Source organism: Sapajus apella, unplaced genomic scaffold (assembly GCF_009761245.1).
Source record: "Sapajus apella isolate SASKATOON/1434 unplaced genomic scaffold, GSC_monkey_1.0 scaffold1, whole genome shotgun sequence".
NCBI lineage: Eukaryota > Metazoa > Chordata > Mammalia > Primates > Cebidae > Sapajus > Sapajus apella.
The window spans coordinates 71,462,306-71,479,868 of NW_022436941.1; the positions used below are offsets into that span (position 1 = coordinate 71,462,306).

General features: G+C 42.8%; 1 protein-coding gene across 6 annotated transcripts in view; it reads right to left on the bottom strand.

Moving 5' to 3' along the window:
- Nucleotides 1-17,563, bottom strand: part of MAST4 (microtubule associated serine/threonine kinase family member 4) — a 581,430-nt gene that overhangs the window by 429,824 nt on the left and 134,043 nt on the right. The gene's annotated exons all lie outside the window — the stretch shown is intronic.

A 17,563-nucleotide genomic window follows, 5' to 3' on the forward strand; every position in this document is an offset into this window, starting at 1 on the left:
CTGGGTTGAAAGTTCTTTTCTTTAAGGATGTTGAATATTGGCCCCCATTCTCTTCTGGCTTGTAGGGTTTCTGCTGAGAGATCTGCTGTGAGTCTGATGGGCTTCCCTTTATGGGTAACCCGACCTTTCTCTCTGGCTGCCCTTAGTATTTTCTCCTTCATTTCGACCCTGGTGAATCTGACGATTATGTGCCTTGGGGTTGCTCTTCTTGACGAATATCTTTGTGGTGTTCTCTGTATTTCCTGGACTTGAATGTTTGCCTGCCTTGCTAGGTTGGGGAAGTTTTCCTGGATAATATCCTGAAGAGTATTTTCCAGCTTGGATTCATTCTCTTCATCGCATTCGGGTATGCCTATCAAACGTAGATTAGGTCTTTTCACATAGTCCCACTTTTCTTGGAGACTTTGTTCATTCCTTTTTACCCTTTTTTCTCCAGTCTTGCCTTCCCGTTTTATTTCATTGAGTTGATCTTCGACCTCTGATATCCTTTCTTCTGCTTGGTCCATTCGGCTGTTGATACTTGTGCATGCTTCACGAAGTTCTCGTGTTGTGTTTTTCAGCTCCATCAATTCACTTATATTCCTTTCTATTTTGTCCATTCTTGTTAGCATTTCGTCAAATCTTTTTTCAAGGTTCTTAGTTTCTTTGCATTGGGTTAGAACATGTTCTTTAAGTTCACAGAAGTTTCTTACTACCCACCTTCTGAAGTCTGATTCTGTCATTTCATCACACTCGTTCTCCATCCAACCTTGTTCCCTTGCTGGTGAGGAGTTGTGAGCCCTTTTAGGAGGAGAGGTGTTCTGGTTTCGGGTGTTTTCATCCTTTTTGTGCTGGTTTCTTCCCATCTTTAAGGATTTATCCACCTGTTGACTTTGTAGTTGCTGGCTTTCAGATTGGGTCTCAAATCTTTCAGATTGACGTTCTGTTTGTTGATGATGAGGTTATTTCTGTTTCTTGGTTTTCTTTCTGACAGTCTGGCCCCCCTGCTGTAGGTCTGCTGAGGTTCACTCCAGGCCCTGCTTGCCTGGGGTTCACCTGCAGCAGCTGCTGAACAGCAAGGGTTGTTACCAGTTTTCTTCTTCTGCTATCTTTGTCCCAGAAGGATACCCGCCTAGTGTCAATCTGATCTCTCTTTTATGAGGTGTCTTTTTGGATATATAGGGGTCAGGGAGCTGCTTGAGGAGACAGTCTCTTCTTTATAGGAGCTCAAATGGTGAGCTGCGAGCTCTGTTGTTGTTCATTCAGAGCTGCTGGGCAGGTACTTTTAGGTCTGCTGCAGCAGAACTCATAAACTGCTTTTTGTTCCCAGGTGCTCTGTCCCAGGGATTTAGGGCTTTATTTATGAGTTTCCGTTATGCTGCCGCCTTCTTTTTTTTTTTTTTTTCCTTCAGACCTGCCCAGCCCAGCAAGGAGGCAGCCTAGTCACTGTCGGCCTATAGAGGCTTTGCTGAGCTGCTGTGGGCTCCGGCCAGCTGCCGAGTGAACTTCCCTGCAGTTCTGTTTATATGGGTGTAGTTAGAACGGCTTTGGCGATGGTGGCCCGCCTCTATTGGGGCGGAGTCTCTGCTGTGGCGGGTTGGCTTGGCAACGGCGGGCTGCCTCAGCAATGGCGGGTTGCCTTGGCAACGGCGGGCTGCCTCGGTAATGGCGGACGTCCCTCCCCCACAGAGCTGGACCGTCCCGGGTTCAGCTGCGCTTGCTGTGAAAGTCTCAGTCCAGAGTTTCTGGTTGCTGTTCTTTTGTGGGGGTGGGACCAGCTGAGCCTGATCGCCTGGCTCCCTGCCTCAGAGCCTTTTTTAAATTGGTGTTCCAGTCGCCTGTTGAAGAGGCGCCTGGGTCTGTTTGTTTTCTCCTGTGGCCACTCACTGCGCTGGCTTAAACAGCGGCACTGAGGTTTGTGGCGCTTTTTTTTCTTTTTTTTTTTTTTTGCCCTGGAATCTACTGTCCTGGTTCTCTGCTCAGTCCCCTTTTTGAACCAGCGTATGGGCGACTTCCCATGGCTCCAATCGCCAGCCTAAAGGGCCCCCGGACCAGTGTATTTTGTACGGAGAACCGCGGCTCCGGGACGCCGACAAAGCAGCCGCGCGGGGCAAAGCAGCGGCGCTGGCCGAAACAGCCGCGCTGGCGACCGTGGAGCACCTCTGCCCAGGAATTTCCTAGTCTGTGGGCAATAAAAACGCGGCGTCCACTCACCCGCTGCGCTTTCACTGGGAGCTGCAATCCTGAGCTGTTCCTAAACGGCCATCTTGGATCGAGATTTTCGGAAGAGGTTCTTTTACATACTATTGAAAGAAGAAGTCAGACAGGGGCATAGTATAACACCTAAAGTGAGGGATGTACACCCACTCTTGCTAGCAGTTTATCACAGGAAACATGTTAGCATTTTAAGGGATAAAAGGTGTATTAAAAGTTTCCAAAATTGTCAGTTCTATAGAAATGCTGATCACTAGAATTCTACACCTATTACAAATTATCTACACTATTTACAAATTATCATGCTGAGAAAAAAATGAATCCTCCACGATGGCACTGTGGCTTCACCATATCAATGAAGATTTAAAGCACATAGTTAATATTTAATAGCAATGTATTATATTCTTGAAAATCACTGATGGTAGATTTAAGTGTTTTCACACCCCCAAAACGATAAGCATGTGAGGCAATACATATATTAATATATATTAACTAATACATATAATACATATATTAATTAGCTTGACTTAGCCATTCCATAATATATACATATTTTAAGATTTTATGATGTATATGCCTATGTAGAATTTTATTTTTTATTTTTAAATTAAAAGAATAAATTTTAAAAGTAAAAGTGAAGGCACATCATTTACAAGCCTCAATCTCATTTTGCTTAGTGTCTCCACCATCACCATCACAACCATCTGCAAACATGGACCACAGATTTCTTTATCTATGGCTATATGCCCTAGTAATACCATCCATCTGTCTGTAAAAAGGCATGCTAGAACTATCCACGAACACAGAACTTTCAGCCTTTTAACTGACAATTTTCTCCGGCCTCATTTCCAGACACTTCTATTCCCAAGCACATGGGTTCTGTAATGCATAATTTTTAAATATTAACAATGGTCATTACAGGCAGGAAGAGAAAGATTTTTCCAATTTCAGTAAATGGCAATTCCATTTTCTCTAGCCACTCAGGTCACAAAACCTTTCAGTTATTCTTAACTTCTCTTTCGTACTCCTTACCAAACCAGTAAATCCTCCAGTCTCAAATTCCAAAATACATCCAAAATCACTTCACCATTTCTATGGCTACCACCCTTGTCCCTGCCATCCCCTTCTCTCTTGCAATAGCATCCCAAGAGGTCTCTGTGCTTCCATCCTCTCAGCACCACAGCAGTGACCCTTCTAAACCATTAAGCCAGATGCTCCACTTCCACTGCTGGACTCCTCCTCCCTAGTCCCAGCTCCTACCACTCCACTTGATCCAGCTTGGTCTCTTGGCAGGCCCTGGATGCCCCAGGCATCTTCCCACCCAGGACCTTACATTTATCATTTCCTCTACCTGCGACATATTCCAGATATTAGCTACTGTGCCCCCTCTGTCCTCTGGGTCTCTATTCAAATGTCACTCTTCCTGGGATGCCCTCTGTAAATGCCTATGTAAAATAGCACACCCAACCTTTATTCCCTGTTCTTACTTTTCTTCGGAGCAACTATCACCACATGACATATGAGATTTTTTGTGCTTGTTTCTTGCTGTTCTCCCTCTGCTAAAATTAAAGTTACATCAAATTATGCACTATGTTGTTTTGTCCACTTCTGTATCCCTAGAATACAGCAGACTACATAAAAGGCATCTGTAAATATTTGTGGAAAAAGCAAATGAATTGCAAATGTCTGGTATTTACTTTAAAATATAACAGGAAAAAAATAGAAAACATACTATAAAGGGCTTTAATTATTTAAAAAAATAAATTAAAATTATATTAAATGTTATTCAAGGTGACATACTGGAAACTAAAGTGAGCCTCTAGTATTTTAACAAAACTGAACACTTCATGTATGGAAAAGACCCTTAGATTATGGCAAACCACATAGTTTGAAAGAACCTGTTCCATATACCAAACTAATATGCTAATTTTTGAACACAGTTACCTCCAAAGCGAATCCCTCAATAATTAACTATTCAACGTTTTGACTATATCCCTGCTAGCATATTTACTTGTCCAAATCCATCCAGCCTTTTCCTACTCCACTCCTCTTTTCTGTAAGCCCGCATTCATTCCCAAGATGTGGCACATGCATTTTAAAGACTCATCCAGAATGTATGTGCCCTAAGGCCAAAGTTCATTAGTTCAAAGGGATCACCAATGTCATCTGCATACATAATGAGAGGCTCACCAGTAAAGTCTTTATGCTTACAAAAAAAGAGAAAGAGACAGACTAGCAACATAGATTATGAAGACATTGTTCAGTTATTGTTTCTTGATATTAAATATTTTAAGAAACCAAAGATATAAAAATAGATGCATGATTATAAAACTGCAGAGACTATGCTTGTAACCCCAATTAACTGCTCTCTTTCTCTCATTCCTGCCACCCAATAAAGAATCAAACTGGCAACCTGAAATGACTTTATTTCAAAATTGGATTTTATTTACTTTTAAACCAAAGCCTACAATCAATATTTTAAAATTTGATAGAACAGACTTCTAGAGTTAAAACACTCATTATTGGATTCATACTAATTCCACAGCAGTTAGGAGCTCAGATGAGGGCCAATGCTTACTATACTAATTAAGATATTTAACTATTTCTGTGCCTGCTTGCTCAACCACAAGAAGTTAGTAACAAATATCTAACTCCTGAGGTGGTCGTGAGGATGAAGAGAGTACATATATGTGAAGCACCTAAGACAGTGCCTGGGACAAAGGAAATACACCATGAATGTCAGCTGTGGTTACTATTATCATTCTCCTATACAAAGTCATTTTGTTGTCTAGGCAGACGTCTCTATGAGTATACATCATCATCGATGGTTCACGAGGAAATTAAACTCTTTATGATTGTACCAAGGTTTTGGTTTGTGTTTTGTTTTTATGGCTCAAGTGAGAATTTGATTTAAATTGCTTTCACATCATTTCAGGCTGTCACGCTCACACCTGTACTCCAGAGCGCAGGGCATGATCGCCTATGCTATGGGTGTCTGCAGCTATGTTTTCAGCATGAGGTGGACCAGTACAGTGGTAAGGAACCTAGCCTCAGTGGAAATTGCCAGGAACAGAATCCCAACGTCATGTCCTGGGCAAGAGGGAACTCTGAGACCGGACATGCAGAGAGATGATGCACGAAAAGAGCTGGCACACGGAAGCACTCAGTAACAAGTGATACTGAGAAATGTCACTATCACCCTAGGCCGATATCTGGTACAACCTGCAGCACTATCCCTTGGCCTGACATCTGGTACAACCTGCAGCTCTATTTAACTGGCCCTCCTGAGTGGCCCATCTCAGGCACTCTTACCTGTTCTACACCACTCAAAGAATAGAAAAACATTTATTATTCTCTGCAGTGCCCGAAGAATATGCAAGGCCCCTTTCCTAGCATCTTAAAATCTATCTGTAGATTGAGTCAGACCACTAAGACCTCTACAGTCCTAGACCACAGCGTCCTGGGACCTATTTAATTGATTTTGCTGACATTCACACTGGATTATGCCACTTGGAATGCATTCTTCCATTTAATGATACTATAAGAAACGGTCCTATAAATCCTGCCACTCTGTTCCTACAAACATGTAAAGAAGGGCCTATATTGCATAGCATCCTTCCTTGTGAAGAGCTATCTCTTTTTATAGATATTTATTAAGCAACTGTGTGTCAGGTATTCCTCTGGGCACAGCAGTTCACAAAACAGCAAAGAACAAAACAGACAAAAATCCCTGCCCACTGGGAGCTTCACTGGAGTTGGGGTGGAAAAACATCTGGAGAAAATCCTTTCAGTTCCATGAACTAGGACTGTTTTTATACTGGGAACCCTGTGACCCACATAACCAGTCATGTTTCTCTATTTCAGTCCCTAGAAATCCCCAGGCAAAGCCCACAGCCCATTGCCAACAGGCATAGCATGTCCTATGTCCAACTGAGACTTCATGGATCCATCTGCTGTGCTAACCTTGGTCCAGATTTCACTTTACCCTCTAAGCCAGCAGTTCTAAACTCACGGTGATTTCCCCTCCACCCCCTTACCCTTCAGAAGAGATGGGGAAATGACTCAACCTATTTTTGATTGTTGCAACTTGGGTTGGCTACAGGCCAGGGAGGCTAAATTTTCCTGCAACGCATAGGATAGCTTCCCACAACAAAGAATAATCCAGCTCAAAGCATCAGCAATGTCACTGTTGATAACCCTTGCCTTACACTCACTCTTTTTTTTGTCTCTCTTCAGCTGTTTTCAAGTGTGTCACCTTGCTAAGTTATGTGTCATTGTAGGCCATCCTAAAACCTTTTGAGAACAGGAAGCAGGACAGAGGAAGAGCACAGATAAAATCTAAGCAAAAATTGTTCATGTCACCAAAGATTTGGTAAGCAAATAATTTGCTTAGCAACATCAATTTACTCAAACTATTTAACTGTTCACTGCAATTCACTTTCTCAATAAATGTCCATATTTTTTTTTAAAAAAAGAATGCATCAATAGAATGTATTTAAACTGGAAGATGTACTAGATACCAATATCATTTTCCATCTTTGGTTTTATAATTAATTCTTTGAATCACAAATTTCAATAGAAATATAAAAATTGTTTCAGAAACATCCTAAAGTACAGTATTAGATCAAACTACAATGGCATTCACATAAACAGAGCCGTATCACTAGTTTCATTTCTTAAGAGAATTGATTTTCTTTGTTCCCTTCCAAGAGAAATATGTAAATTAGCACTTTGATATTGCTATCTCACGATTGTCTGTCAACTAAACTTCAAGAAAGTCGATTTCTTTGCTCTACACATAACCACACATGCATAATACACATGCATACATACATCCACCACCAGCAATACAATTTCATCACAGCCCCAAGGACAGAGCGCCACACTGTAGGCATTTAACTGCAACTGCCTGTGATTAAGCAATGAATTCAACAGTCTCAAAATAAATTTAAAAAAAAATAGAGCTAATATTTTATAGTTATTTTTAAAACATGGCACTTTGTGCACAGTTTTCAGATTATGACTCCCTTCTCAAAGTTTACTTTAGGAACAATGACACTGGCAGAACACGGAAAATACGAATTTGACTTTGCATATACATCACCTGTTTTCCTGTCACTTTAATATTCTAGATGTTTCCTTGACCTTTATTGAGGTGTGTGATCTATACCTGGAGTTGTTTACTTATCTGCAGTCATTAAATTCCCCTGATACCATCACATCCCCATCAGCAGCAGAACTAAAGAGTCTGACCATGTTTAACAAGCAGGAAGAGAATACGCTGCTCACCAGTCATCTTCCTTCCATTTAAAGTCAGAGGGGAATATTCCCACATGATGCCACAAAATGTGACGTTATGTGCCTGCTTCCAGCTATGGGGAAAAAGTAGACTCCCTACTAGGCAGAATTTTTATTCCCATTTTACAAAGAGGAAACGGATCCAGAAAGATGAATCCTTCACAGCTCTCAGCTCATTAGGAGGAACTGCAAGAAATCAAGCCCAAGATGCCCAACTCCAAAGCCCATGTTTCTTCCTCTGTTCCAGACTGTGTCCCAGAGAAAGTCTCACTGTGGCAAGGTGCCCAAAGCCTTGGAAAATCAACCTTAACCTTCTCTTACATTCCCAGTCTGAGAAGACTTCACAAAGACAGAATTCTTAGAGCCTGCTGTCAACCAATCCAAATGATCCAGTTCAATCCTAATTGGCTGACTACACAAGTAGTTTCTAGGGTTTCTATAGTGGCAATTTTTAAGTGAAAATTACAGAATCACAAGATGTTAAGCAGTGGAAAGGACCAAAAATCATCTGCAATCTAAATTCTTGGTTTTACTGGAAGATGGAGGCCCAGACAAGTCAAACGAACTGCCCAGATTTAGAAAGATGACTGGTACATAAATGACGGGTGCAGACCCCACATTTCTATACCCACAATCTACTGCCTACATGCTGTGCTTCCTGCAGTCCCTCAGCATTCATCCCTCTGTTACAATCAAGTGCATGATTGCCTCTAGTATTCTATTCCTACATACTCTATCAAACCAGAGTTGCTTTAGAAAAAATTTGTTTACCCAAATGTCTACTATGGAGTAGACATTGTGCTAAGGGTTAAAGCTAGACTGCAGAAAAGATACAGTCATCTTCCTCGGGGCACTTCCATCCAAGTCCACAGGCACAAAACCACAACCATGAAGACAACATGGCAAATGTCGGGAGAGAGTCAGGTACAAGCAACTCTGCAGCTTTGAGGAAAGCTGTGGTCCAGCACCTAATAAATTATTTTCCTTGCCTTGTTTGCAGGGCAATGCTGGTATTGCTTAATGCTTTGAATTGCATTTACTCTTATAGATTATAGTCTTTTCAGGCACCCAGAAGCCAGTCCAGGAAGGAGCACAGAGCAGTAAGGAGCTGTATATTGATCATTAATCAATGATCGATTGAATAATTTATAATTAGTGTTACCTAACACATGTTATAACAAGTTTCCTTCTGATTTGGGGCTTTTCAAATCCATCCACCATGTTCTAAGAGATAAGAGAGAAAGAGCAGTCTCTCCCCACCCCATAGGCACCACACATCATAATATGGGCCTTTAAGATCCTAAACATCTACCATACTTTAGGAAGCAACTGCTTCCTGTGGACCAGATGCTGAAGGCATCGTGCAGCTCATCACATCCCACCACCCAAAAGAATCAAAGAACAGTGGCAAGGAGGAAGGCGGTGGTCTGAGGCAAGCCCACAGCTGGGACTTCTTTCAGCCACTTATCAGCTATATAAAGGTGAACAAATTTTAATTTCATCTATAAAATAAGGAAAATTATATCCTCCTCAAAGGATATTGGTCAATTAATGGTCAATATATAGCTCCTGGGATCATATCTGATATCAAAAAGACTCTCAATTGTTTATTCTCTTCCCCTTCCTTACCCTTTCTTAGCCTAGTACATTTTTTCAGAACTATAAAGGAAAATAATCAGTTGTTGACCTTCTGCTCAGTAACATGTATTGAAGCCAAAAATAAACTTTATACAAGTTTCTGGAAACCACCTTTAAAATAAACTCTTTGATATGGTTTAAATCTGTATCCCCACCCAAATCTCATGTTGAATTACAATCCCCAGTGTTGGAGGAGGAGATTGGTGGGAAGTGACTATCATGGGGGTGGATCCTTCATGAATGGGTTAGCGCCATTCTCTACGTGCTGTTCTTTTTTTTTTTTATTTATTTTATTGCATTTTAGGTTTTGGGGTACATGTGAAGAACATGCAAGATTGTTGCATAGGTACACATGTGGCAGTATGATTTGCTGCCTTCCTCCCCATCACCTACATCTGGCATCTCTCCCCTTGCTATCTCTCCCCAACTCTCCACCCCCCACCGTCCCTCCCCTATTTCTCCCCAAAAGACCCCAGTGTGTAGTGCTCCCCTCCCTGTGTCATGCGTGCTGTTCTTGTGACAGTGTTATTTATCCTGAGATCTAGTTGTTTAAGAGTATAGAGCATCCCCTAGCTCCTGTTCTTTCCATGTAAGACATACATTGCTTCCCCTTCACCTTCCTTCATGACTGTAGGTTTCCTGAGGCCTCATCAGAAGCAGAAGCTGCCATGCTTCCTGCACAGCCTGCGGAACCATGAGCCAATTAAACCTCTTTTCCTTGAAAATTACTCATATTTCTTTATAGCAGTGCAAGAACTAATACATACTTCTTATAAAATAATGTTTAAACTCTTTAACTGGACAAATGCTAAAAATTAATATTCATTTCATGACTTCATATTAAGAGGAAAAACGAGCTGTTTGAGGAACTCTACAGTGGATAGCTCTAACCCAAGAGGCAAAATAACTGTTCTTAAGAAAAGCATTCTTAAGAACCAAGAGTCACGAATTCTCAGCAGCTCAGGGGCCCCACGTGGTTAAAATGGAAATCATTCAGAAAGACAACCACTGAGCAACTGGCAAATGTAAGAGGGTGAAACAGCTCCGGGGGATGGAGTGGCACTGGGCCATGTGAGCTATCTTATCAGCTTTATTTCTTCTTAAAGGGAAAAATAACCAGAGAACATGAAAGGAATGGCAAAGAAAGAGGAGGAGATGACTGAGGGATAAAGGAGACAGAAAGGAACAGGAAAGAGAAGAAAGTGGCCAAATAAGAGATGTTCAGAAAATGCAATGCCCTGCTTAGCTCCCGAGTTCCCCAGAGCTGTGTCCTCTCCTCTTTCTGTTCGAGGTTGTGTCCCGCCGTAGAATCGAAGACCAATCATCTCCCTCTTAGCCAAAACAATATATAATATGCAATTTTAATATTTATTAATAAATAATTTTAAGTATAATCCACAAGAACAAATTTTAAAATTCCAAGACCTTAAATCAACAGCCCCCACCCTGGCTCAGCACAAATCTGTCTTATCCCTGAATTCTATCTGACTGGCTCTCTGTCCTGCTATCCTCCCTGTTTTCCTGGGCTGAGTCTCTGCCTCTCCATAACTAGTCTCCCTGCCCTGTGTCCCCAGAACTCCAGGTCTGGGGGCTACCTTGTGCCCAGCGTCCTGTACTGATGGACTGCTGCCTCTGAAATGCAGCCTGTTGAGGACTGGACTCTGACCCAGTGCCAGGCCTGTGCCGCCAGACTGCCCAAAGCACTTCCAAATGCCTGCCCCACCTCTGCGGGAGGCACACCCTGGACTTAGGGCTTGCTTTAAAACTTTAGGTAATGGCACTGACACCCCAGCTTCCCTCTTCCTAGGTCACACCATCCCAGAGCTGAATCCCAAGGCAAAGTTCCCCACCTGAATTCTCAGTCCTCAAGAGACAGGCCAGGTTGACCTGTCAACCTCGTGAGGGAACATGAACTAGAGAAAAAGGGGAAGGAGAAAACAGCAGAAACACACACATGAGGAGGAAGAGAGGACGTGGGAAATGCAATGAGTAAAACAGAAGAAAGGGGTGTGAAGAAGAAAACAGGAAATAAAACAGAGCACGAGGGCGGCTCTATCATATGAGGGATGAGGGAAGGCTGCTCTGAAGAGGGGGCATTTGAACAAAGACCCAAAGGAAGGAAGCTGGTGAGCTGCACAGGGGTGGAGGCTTCCAGGCCAGGAAGTCAGCAAATATCAAGGCCCTGAAGTGGGAGTACATTCAGAGTGCAAGCCATTATTCACAATTAATAGCTTGACAGATTCCCTAGAAAACAAATCTACTTGAACTTTTCTTCCTATTCTATTTGCCCCGTTATGAGCATGTGAGCAACTTGATTACACCGTACTCGGAATTCTGATGAGCTGACCAACCATCCCTGAAACCTCCTCTGTGTATTTGTTCTTGATGACAAGATCTGTCTCCAAAGAGGCCTGACTCATCCACTTGCCAGAAGAAAACTCTCCTGTAGGCTGCAAGAGCACAAGGTTACTCGAGATGTCCCCATGTTCACATGCAATCAGGAAAGGAAAAGATTTTGCCCTTGGGTACGAGTTCACAACTCCACTAAAAGAAGTATTCAGCAGAAGCCACAGTGTGGTAAAAACAGAAAATAACTCATTGTCAAGAGTCCCTTGAGTCTTCCAGGCAGCCCCCAAGGACTGGGTGGGGCTGCCCAAATAAGGCCAAGGCAGCAGCTGGAAGAGTGCTTGGGAGCTTTGAGAGCTCTATCACATTCCTTTTTGTTTTGTTTTTTTTAACCACGTCTATAAACAATTGTATTCTAAAATTATTAATAAAATTACAACGAATCTTAGCCAATAAGAGTAGCAATTCTGTTTCCTTTCCCCCAAAGGACAAAAACAAAACACACCAATAAATAAGGACCCCAGGGAACAACCTAATGAGCTGGAGTGCCAACCAGTCCTCCTCTTGGGAAGTGTGAACACACTGGCATCTGAAGAACTGTGAAAATAGACTCTGGCAGATGAACCACGAGAGCAACTGTACGGTCAGCATCTGACCCAGCACCGTCTCCCACGCTCCAAGTGTCTATTTTCCCCTTCCTGCCTGCACCTCACTGGTGGACCAACTCTGCATTGAAGGCATGTGGACCGGAAGGCTGGAAACAAGAGCTAAAGGAAGGTTCTAAGTGTGAGCTTGAAATTTGCCTGAGAACACAGCACTCCGCTCTGGGGGTACAGATGCTTGTCCTTTCAATAAACCTAGGGCTCTAGTATATAAAAACCTGAACTTAACAGGAGATCAATTCGATTTCCTCTCCTTATCCAGAGATTTTCAGCAATGAATTCCCCTGCCATGTAAGTGTTTAAAGATTAACAAAAATCAGCTCACAAGAAATGAAAGAACAGCTCTGATTTAGGAGAACATGCCCATCTGACTGGCCTGGCTGGTGAAGCACACCAATCCCCTGACCATGAGTATCATCACAGCTGCCAGAAGCCAGGCCGCCTCCCCACGAAGGCTACGGGTTTCTTTTTCCTCCAATTCCACATATTTCTCTAAAGGTTACAATCACCTTTAGAGTCCAATGTTGAGAGGCCCCATTCCCACCGAGCTCAAACCACTATATCCACTAAAGGTACATTCCTGACCTTCACTCTTATTGACATTCCAGGGATTGGCAAACTACAGCCTGTGTGCCGAATAAAATCTTATTGGACCATAGCCACACTCGTTCACTCATGTCGTGTCTACATGCTGCCTACTATAGCAGCATTGAGCAGCTGCCGCAGAGACCACAGAGCCCACAAAGCCTAAAATATTTACTATCTGGTCCTTTACAGAACAGGTTTGTGGGTGCCTGCTTTATATAAATTCACTGAGCATCTACTGTGTGCCAACTATGGCTTGGCCACTGTGCAGAGAGCAGTGACCAGAACAAAGTCCCTTTCTTCAGGTGGTAATAAGGGCTGTGAAGAAGAAAGCAGGAGATGTGACAGAGAACGAGGGTTAGTCTATCCTATGAGTGATTAGAGAAGACTGATCTGAAGAGTGGGGCATTTGAACAAAGACTCAAAGGAAGGAAGGGGGTGAGCTGTACAGGGAGTGGAAGCTTTCAGGCAAAGGAAATGGCAAATATCAAGGCCCTGAAGTCCGAGTGCATTCAGTATGTTTGAGGAAAAGCAAACAAGGGGGTAATCAATGTCCCCTTTCTCCATGGTCACCGTCTAGCAGCCCTCCTCCAATCAGGCCAGGCACCATCTTAAGTGTTTTTCAGAACATTATCTCATTTGATCTTTAAAACAACCCTCTGATGTGGTATTATTATCACCCGTATTTCACAGATATGGAAACAGAGGCTTTTGGAGCTTGTAAGTGACTTGCCCAAGGTATCAGAGACCCACGGTTAGCTGTCAGACACATGCCGTTCCCATCCCGTTTCCCATTCCATCTTCCCACAGGCAGCACCAGCACTGTCGCCCAGCCACAGACCAACAGATCGAAGCAACAACTGTACCCGATCCAAGTTGCACAGGTGCAAGAGGCTCCGCTGGGCCTGCTTTCTTTTCTACCCTCTTTTTTGAATCATGTTCTTGCTGAATTTCTCTACTTCCTACACCTCCTCATTATATAAGCCTCCTAAGATCACCTCCAAAACAAACAGCCAAGCTATGGAAGATTGACGGATAGGAGAGAAGAAAGGAGAAAGGAAACGAGTATTTGCAAAACTTCTGTGAACCAAGCGCTGATGAAACAAGCACTCCGGTGGAACTTCTTTCTGGCAGATGGTGGTTAATGAGAATATTAAGGTAGAAAAACACAGCATTTGCCATGTGGACTTGTGCATTCCACAAGCAGGAATTGCTATTGCTTGAGGAGTCTCCACAGCTAACATAATTTAAATTTAAGAGACAGCACATTTTCACTGTGTTCCTCAAGATCCATCATCAGCCAATGTTCTCAGCCAAGACATACAGCAACTTCCTAATCTTTCCGGCCTCACAGCGTGTTCTCTGCTGCCTTCCACCGGCCTGCTCTGTCTCTTTTAAGAGTTTACATCAGCCTTTAATGCTTTCCTCAAGGGGTGAGATGGCCTTTCAACTTTATTTAGGGTTTCGACTTTATGCAGAGCACAACTGATGAGTCCTCCAGCAGCCACCCACCCACATCCACGCTCAGTTCCTCCCACAGGCCTAGCAGCTCTCAGGCAGTGATGCCTCTTGGTGACTTCTCACTACCTCCCAATATTTCTAAGACAAGGATATGGATTAATTCCCCGATAGCCCTAAACATAATACTACTAAGAAACCTAAAAATCATTCGCGACAAACTTCAACAGCAGCATGTCTTGGAGAGCGAGGAGTGTTCCTCAATAAATGTCACCTACAAAAAAGCAGGATGAAAAAAAAGTGATGGAAAATAACATCCTGCTTGGCAGAAAAAACAATGTACAAAAATGCTCAGCTGATTCTTCTGTTTTAGCATTTGCCATGGGAAAACATCATCCCATTCTTCCTTAATGGGTCGCTGCCCACTCTGAACCCTGATGTCTTATGTGTGGCCCCCAACACTGAGCAAAAGGGTTGACATACTTAATACCTGGTATACGTGTCATATGAATAAGCATCTACTTATACTTGATGTTATTATTAGATGACAGCTACCCCAGGCCGTTAAGACATGTGCTGTTGAGGGGGAGTGAACAGACGACTGGAATAAAGTCGAAATGCCTCTACATATGTGAAAAGAGAGGAGGGCGGGCTATTTCCAAAAATTCCTTGGAGCAGGGTCAAGAAGGGGCCCAGTCATTCTCTACTACCTATTTCTACCCCTTTGTGATTGAGGCAAACCAGTGTTACTCATCTCCTCTTTTTCTCCCAAGAATTCCTTCCCCAGGGGATACAGAGGTCAAGGAAATGATACGAGAATGACTGCTGCCCCCACAACTGAAGAAAAATGCACCTAAACAACTGGGTGTCCTCTGAGGAAGGAAGCATAACATAATTTTACACTTTATGTTACATAAATGATATTTCACTGAAAATGAGAACTATGTGCCATTTCCCCATTTTCACAATGAATGAGAATACAGGAAAAAGCAGGAAATTCAACTCTCAAAAATTACTTTAGAAAACTTAGGAATGACTGTTACATAAATCACACAAACGCATTTAAGTCATGGCCCTTTTTGCACGATAACAAAGCACTCCTCATCACAGTAACCAATTAAGCAAAAAAAAAAAAAAAAAAAAAAGATCTATAGGAAAATGGCAATGAAGGTATCATTAATTTAAGACTTCAATAACTGCTCTAAAAGAGGGAAGTAATCAACCAAAAACCTTTTAAGGTTTCTTACAATTCAGTCTAATGTAGTCACAGTATCTCATAACAAAAATTTAATCAGCATTGGTACTTAAGTTAGAAATAAAATGTCAAAGAAATAAGATGAAAGGGATTTATGAACAGCCTAAAAGTATGGTGTGATTCATGGTACAAAAGTCCTGGCAGTAGCTAAGTGTTCAGCACAATCAAGGTCTGAGAAATTAGACCCACGTCAGAGCATTTTCAACAAGGACGAGGGCATCGTGGCCACCTACGCTGGCCTCCGGTAAACATGTTCGGAACACAGAATCCATTCTTCACCCTCTCCTGCTATATTCTTCTCCGCAGTAGCTAGCATCTGACATGCTGCACACTTTACTTGTTGGCTTCTTATCTCCCTTCCGCATTAGAATATAAGCTTCATGAAGGCAAAGATTTGGGTCTGTTTTGCTCCCAGATGAATCCCCAGAGGTTAGAAGAGGGGCCTGGAACATAGCAGGTGTGAAAGCCAATAGTGCCAAGTAGACTCTGTTGGGCTCTCCACCTTCTGGGCATACAGTAATATTGTACTCTCTGGCCCTTTGTGGTTGGACAGGGCCAGGTGACAAGGTCTGACCAGTGAGTGTGAGAAAAGACAGGGTGTGTCCTGTCCAGGCTAAAGTACTTAACTGTGGGTGTGAGATCCTCCAGAACACTCTTACCTACCTCTGCTTCAGTGACTGCTTGCTCCAAATGGGGGTTGCTCTGTCAGCCTAGCCCAGAGTGAGGACACTGCCAGGCAGAGCCCCAGTTAACCCACAATGGATATAAAGCACGAATAAGATTAAACCTTTGTGCTTTATGTCACTGAGGGTTAAGGGTTGTCATCACCCTTCTCAACTGATAGGGTAGGCATTCAGTAAAAATCTGTGGTTGAATTTGTCAGCTCTCCTTGCAGAGTTCATCCAGCATAAGGAGTTCCAAGGGGACCTATTTGCTCACAATGCACCGTGTTCTAATTTGGAACAACTCACATGTCCTTTCCGGTACTAAGTCAAGAACTATGTTCTTAAAGAATACAAATGGCAAGACAGGGTACAGGCAGGACTTTTTAGTTTTTTCTTTTCTAATCAGCCTCACTCTCTTCTTTTCATATCTGCCTCAAGCAGTACTGAGGAATTCTCTGATTGATCGATGTCAAGAGAGTGACTTGGAAGTTATGCTGTAAGGAGTGATCAATATTAACAAAAGAATGACTTGTCTTGTAGAGGTATCACTCAGAAGCCTCTAATGAGCCTAAAGCTCTTTCCATAAAAGCACAGGACCTCAAAGGATGAAGCAGCCTCTTCAATGTGTGCCCTAGATATGGAAAGAATCCAGAAGTAGAAGACAGAAGGGATCAAAGCACATGGAGAGATACGAAGCCAAGGAGAGACTCAGCTGCCCAGGTGTGGTGATCTCCTAATAGGCAGATAAATTCCTTGGTACTCCTTTTTTCAAGAGGTAGTATCCTCCCCTTGAGTGCAGGCTCTACTTAGTGGCTTGCTTTTGAAAAAGAACACAGCATAAATGGTGGCGTGTAATTTCTGAGGCTTGACTGTAAGAGACACTGTGGCTTCCTCTTTGCATTTTCTCTCATTGATAAGGACATCACAAGGACACTCAGCAGCCCAACGGACAGGTCCACATGGGAGGAACTGAGGCTTCCTGACAACAGCCAGCCTCTGTGTGCCAGCAACACAAAGGAACTGTTGTAGAAGTTGATCCTCCAGCCCCAGTCAAACCATCAGATGACTGCAGTCCCAGCTGCACCTTCCTGAATTATCCAGAGCCAGAACCACCCAACCAGCTCAGCTACTCCTGAATTCTAAACCCAAAAAACTGGGATAAAACTTTTTTCTAAGCTACTCAATTTGGGGGATAATTTATTACACGGGAAGAGGTAACTGCTGTATCAGATGTCCTCTAGCCTGAGTATATGCCTATGTTATACAAACGAGCTGTTCATAGTGACTTTACAGAAAGGACTATATGCTGACCCATATGACTCGGATATAACTGATGTTCAAGCAAGTACAGCATTCTTTGCTTCCTAACCCTAGGTTTTTCTACTCATCATCTGTAACTGTACAAGAGTAGTACCCTTCATTGCTACCTTGATGTTCTGAAAACAGCCTTCCATCTATCACCT